This window comes from Triturus cristatus, chromosome 7 (assembly GCF_964204655.1).
Source record: "Triturus cristatus chromosome 7, aTriCri1.1, whole genome shotgun sequence".
NCBI classification, from domain to species: Eukaryota; Metazoa; Chordata; class Amphibia; order Caudata; family Salamandridae; genus Triturus; species Triturus cristatus.
Window position 1 is genome coordinate 641,096,032 of NC_140590.1, and position 6,000 is coordinate 641,102,031.

The following is a 6,000-nucleotide window of genomic DNA, read 5'->3' on the forward strand; positions in this document are numbered from 1 at the left end:
GGTAACTCCCATCCCTCTTTCACCAGATACAAATGACCCCTAACTGGATGTCCAAACAGAAGCTCAAATGGGCTGTAACCAACCCCCTTCTGTGGAACTTCCCTGTAGGCAAATAGAAGGCAGGGCAAAAGTATGTCCCATCTACGCCTAAGCTTTTCTGGGAGACCTTTAATCATGCCCTTTAGGGTTTTGTTGAACCTTTCAACTAACCCATTGCATTGTGGGTGATAAGGGGTGGTACATTTGCAATTTACTCCACACTCCTTCCACATTGCTGTTAAGTAACTAGACATGAAGTTTGCATCCCTGTCTGATACTACCTCCTTAGGGAAACCCACTCTGGAAAATATTCCAAGTAGGGCCCTTGCCACCACAGGAGCTGTAGTGGTCCTAAGGGGAATGGCTTCTGGGTACCTAGCGGCATGAGCCACCATCACCAGTATAAATCTGTGCCCAGGTGCTGTCTGAGGATCCATGGGACCAACTATGTCAATCCCACCCCTCTCAAAGGGAACCCCCACCACAGGTAGTGGTATCAGGGGGGCCTTTGTTGTACCACCTGCCTTACCACTGGCTTGACAGGTGACACAGGAGCGACAAAACTCCTTGGTGTCTTCAGACATGTGGGGCCAATGAAAGTGAGGGACAATTCTGTCCCAAGTCTTGTTTTGGCCCAGGTATCCTGCTAAGGGAATATCATGGGCTAGTATCAATAGGAAGCCCCTGAACTTCAGAGGTATAACCAACCTCCTGGAGGCACCAGGCTTAGGGTCTCTACTCTCTGAGTACAGGAGTCCATCATCCCAATATATCTTACGGGTTCCACTAGCATTCAAGCAGCCTCATCAGCAGCTTGCTTTCTGAGGGGTTCAAGAGAAGGGCAGCTCAGCTGCTCCTGGCTCAGATCTGCCCTGGAAGGGCCCCCTGTCCCCAAGAACTCAACCTGGTCATGTTCAAGCTCCCCTGGGACAGTTCCTTCTTCAGGCTTGAGATCATCTCCCTCAAGAGACTGATCTGCTTCCTGAGCCAGGGGGAAGACACTGCCTTACCCCTGCTGCTCCTTTTCTTGGGAGGCACCTGGTCCATTCTTTCAGGATCCAGGGCCTGTTCAGCTTTTGACATTTTTGACTGTGACCTGGTCACAGCAAACACATATGCAGGGATTCCCAACATTTCTGCATGAGTCCTGAGCTCCACTTCAGCCCAAGCTGAAGTTTCTAAATTATTGCCAAGCAAGCATTCAACAGGGAGGTCTGCACTTACCACAAACTTCTTAAGGCCAGTTACCCCTCCCCAGGAGAAATTAACAACTGCCAAGGAATGGTCTGTCCTGACATTGCTAGCATTGGTTACTTGGTACATTTTACCAAGTATGATCTGCTCAGGAGCCACACGATCTTATGTAACCATTGTGACACTTGCTCCTGTGTCTCTGAATGCCAAAGCCTCTTTTCCATTGATTAAAGGCTGCTGTCTGTATTTGCCCAGATTACTGGGACTCACAAAGGAGGCCATATCCATGCCTCCATCACAAATTAGTACAGCCTGAGTTGGAACTCTGACTAGACCAGAGTCCACCTCGGGAACCCAGGGTTAACCCTACTACACCCTTATTCTGAGTACCACCACTTGGAGCTGAACTAGGGGGAATAGTTCCCTTAGTGGCAATGGTGGCTGGAGTTGAGTCTTTGGACTTGGTTGAATCACTTGTCCAATGGGTTATCTGTTTACAGATTTTACACCATGGTTTCTTTGGGCCTTTTCCTTTATTAGATTGGGACTCGCCACCAGATGCAGATTTTTGGGGCCCTTGAGAAGACTTCTGGTCTTTACCCTTGTCCCCACCCTTGTCAGAGCTTTTGGCATTCTGCTTTTAGGAGTCACCACCTTGGTTCTGAACCTTCTGCCTCACCCTGGTTCTGACCCATTTGTCTGCCTTCTGACCCAATTCTTGGAGAGAGGTCAGATCAGAGTCCACCAGGTACTGATGCAGCAACTGATTTTGACAATTATTAAGGATCTGCTCACTCATAATCAAATTATATAATCCTTCAAAATCACACATTTTACTGCCAAGTAACCAGCCCTCCAGAGCCTTAGTAGCACAATCTACAAAGTCAACTCAGTCTTGAGTCTGTGCCTTTTTGGTATCCCTGAACTTCAATCTGTACTGTTCAGTGGTTAGGCCAAACCCATCTATCAGTGTACTCTTCAAGACTTTGTAATTGTCAGCATCCTCTTCTCTAACAGTAAGGAGCTTGTCTCTACCTTTGTCTGCAAAGGAGAGCCACAGGATTGCTGCTCACTGCTCCTGAGGGACCCTCTGTACTTTACAGGCCCTTTCCAGTGCAGTAATCCATTTGTGGAGGTCATCCCCACTCTGGTAGGGAGGGACAATCTTGTTCAGGTTCCTGATATATATATATATAGAGCACCATCCCTTGGTACTAGATGGGAGGCTGTGATCAGGAACTGGATCCTGGTTAGTTACAGCACAGGGAGCCAAATGATTACATTTGCAACAAATGATGGGACCTTACTATAAGGAATAAATATGTTATAATGAATATGTTATAATGTGAAAAATAAGTACATCCACTCAGGAAAAATTGTTTTAACTTGTTTCAGGACTACAGATCACAAGATGCCAAGCGGTGAGAAGAACGCGGAACAGGCCCACTAGGGGGCCATGCATCCAATAAAAAGTGAAACCAACAGCCAAACGAGTTTGTACTGTAATTTCAAACAGCCCCGGAAGAAGAGTACTTGTGACTCGAAACGCGTCGGCAAGATTATGGAAATCCCGGAATGTTGGGGCAAATGCTGAAAGCAATCTGGATAGATGGCGAACTGAGTGTGCCCTTCCAAAGCTTTCGGACATATTACTGCACGGCTGCCTCGAGCCGTGGGGAGGAGCACCATCCCTTGATACTAGGCGGGAGGCTGTGATCGGGAACTGGATCCTGGTTAGTTACAGGACAGGGAGCCAAATGATTACATTCGCAACAAATGATGGGACCTTACTATAAGGAATAAATATGTTATTATGTGAAAAATAAAGTACATCCACTCAGAAAAAATTGTTTTAACTCGTTTCAGGACTACAGATCCCAAGATGCCAAGCGGTGAGAAGAACGCGGAACAGGCCCACTAGGGGGCCATGCATCCAATAAAAAGTGAAACCAACAGCCAAACATGTTCGTACTTTAATTTCAAACAGCCCAGTAAGAAGAGTCCTTGCGACTCGAAACGCTTCGGCAAGATAATGGAAATCCCGGAATGTAGGGGCGAATGCTGAAAGCAATCTGGATAGATGTCTTCACCACTGTGCAAACGCGCCCCCTGGCAAGTTCTAAGTTGGGGAATTAATTCCCCTTCAATACTGAGGGTCCCTGGGGGCCATGGAGATTGGCAAGCACTGAAGAATATACAGAATAATCAATCCATCACTATCAAGCCAGCCGATAAGGGCGGGGCTGTAGTAGTGATGGACACCCAAGATTACGACACTGAAGTGGGCAGGCTTTTGGGCAATCGTAGTAATTACAGGCCCTTGGCACGGGACCCCACTAAGGAATTACAGGCAACGATTATTCAACTAGTGACGGAAGCTAAGGAAAAGAAATGGGTTACATATAGAGAAGCCGAATTCTTGATCAACTTGAAACCGAGAATTCCGGCATTCTACATAGTGCCCAAAATTCACAAGACACAACGGCCCCCTCCGGGCCGCCCCATAGTATCGGGTATTCAATCCTTACTGGAACCGTTGTCACAGTTTGCCGATTTTTTTCTAAGGGAATGTGTCATCACCCAACCTTCATATGTCCAGGACACCACAGATGTCTTGAGAATCCTGGAGAATGTATCATACAACCCTGACAATCACTACCTTGTCACTATAGACATAGAATCATTATACACAAGTATCCCTCAGGAAGCTACGCTGGTGGCAGCAGCTCGAGCCCTGAGGGACTCTGAATGGTTCTACGATACTCCCCAAACTTTTGTTCTACAGTGTGTTGAGATCGCACTAACACACATTTTTTTTGCATGTAAGGAACAGCTATACCTCCAGGTGTCCGGTACCTCGATGGGGGCTACTTTTGCCCCTAGCCTGGCATGTATTTATATAGGCCAATTCGAGGCCTATCATATTCATCCTGATACCAATCTCTTCCAGAGGAACATTGTCCTCTGGAAGAGATACATAGATGATGTCCTATGTATATGGGAGGGATCGGAAGAGAGACTCAACGAGTTCCTGACTTGGCTCAATGGCCTAGATGGCTGTTTGAATTTCACATGGTCGGTGAGTAGGACATCTGCAGTATATTTGGACCTCGATATTCAGGCCGAGCATGAGAGGCTGGTCACTACGGTCCATCAAAAACCCACGGATAAAAATTCCTTACTGCACTATAGATCATTTCATCCTAGAGCGCTCCGGGATAATTTGCCCGTAGGGCAGTTCTTGAGATACCGAAGTAACTGTTCCTCCTTACAACAATATTCTGAACAGTCCCAAGTGCTAGCCACCAAGTTAAACGACCGAGCATATCCAATCAAGGTCATCAAACAGGCAAGAAAGCGAGCGTATAATACGCGTCGCGCTGCTTTGTTGGAAAAAACTCCTAAGAAGAATAGTGATTGTATCCCAGTAGTGACAACCTTTGGCCCACTTTCCACCAAAATCAGACAGATCATTCGTAGGCATTGGCATTTGTTAAGCACTATGAACATGCGAATGCCGCCACCTCGTTTTGCATTTAAATGATCAGCCAACATCCGAGACCGTTTGGTCCACACTAGACCAAAACAAGATCTTCGATAGACCAATATCCCGCAGGGACACTACCCATGTGGGAACTGTTCTGTATGTGCGTTTACATCTGTCACTAAAAGTGTCACCCTTGCAAACAACAAAATCTGGTTTTTAAACAAATTCAGTAACTGTAACACATCTAATGTTATTTATAGACTGACATGCCCCTGTGACCTTCACTACATTGGTCTTACCAGTAGGAAGGTTAAAATCAGGATACAAGAACATCTTAGTACACTACGTGCAGGGAAACTGAGCACAAGATTGGTGCAACATTTTCAGTCCCAAAAACACACGCCTAAAGATGTGCGTTGGGTGGTCCTAGAGAGAGTAATGGGGGACCACTTCAACATGGAGACCAGACTAAGTACTAGGGAAGCACGTTGGATCTACCAGGAAGGTGTGGATCAGACTGGATTAAATGATCTTATTGAGTGGAACAGGGTAAATACTTAGCTCACTATTCATTCATACCTTTTATAATAAGTACTTAATGCGTTGCACGCTAGAATTAGACACTGGGGGGCCATCAATGCCCTGAAGTGCCATTAGCAATGAACACATTTTCAATAACTGCTTATTACATCCACACCGAGAAATTCATTTATGATACAGGCACCTGTCAATACATCAGGGCATTATGTTGAACCGACAGTCATAGAAATAATGAAAACACAATGATTGTCGTGCATTGCTGTTGATGTAAGCTATCCATGATGGGGATGTTCGGTGACAACAAAGTTATGGGGTTTTGAATTTTCGACCGTGGTCTGATTAGTGGATGTCTGTGTCACATAGGGGCAGACATGTAGTGAGCAGATAGTTGAGGTACCACACATTATCGCACCAGGGAGGCACCACTATATCACACAATTGGTGCTGTTAGCGTCCATATACCTAACAACTTGCATGCGTATATGGGACAATATTTAAATGTAAATAAGGCGAGTGCAGTATGTTTACACCGGTGACATAAACAAGAAAAGCTATGCACTGTGACCTATACTGTAACCGTTAAAATCCACTTGCCCTGCATTGTAAGTGGGGTATATCGAAAACAACAGGCAGTCAACCCGTGGATACTACAACTCCAATATGGCGGTGACGTAAACATCAGCTAGAGCACCATACGAGACACTCCCTGATGAAGGCGGGACCTTTCAGGGCCGATCACG

General features: G+C 46.0%; 1 long non-coding RNA gene across 1 annotated transcript in view; it reads left to right on the forward strand.

The window, feature by feature from the left end:
• LOC146810274 (uncharacterized) overlaps positions 1–3,065 on the forward strand; it is a 117,067-nt gene extending 114,002 nt beyond the window's left edge. Inside the window, exon 3 of the long non-coding RNA XR_014965655.1 lies at positions 2,629–3,065. This is a non-coding gene — a long non-coding RNA (uncharacterized LOC146810274). The remainder of the gene's footprint in view (positions 1–2,628) is intronic.
• The last annotated feature ends 2,935 nt before the right edge of the window (positions 3,066–6,000 follow it).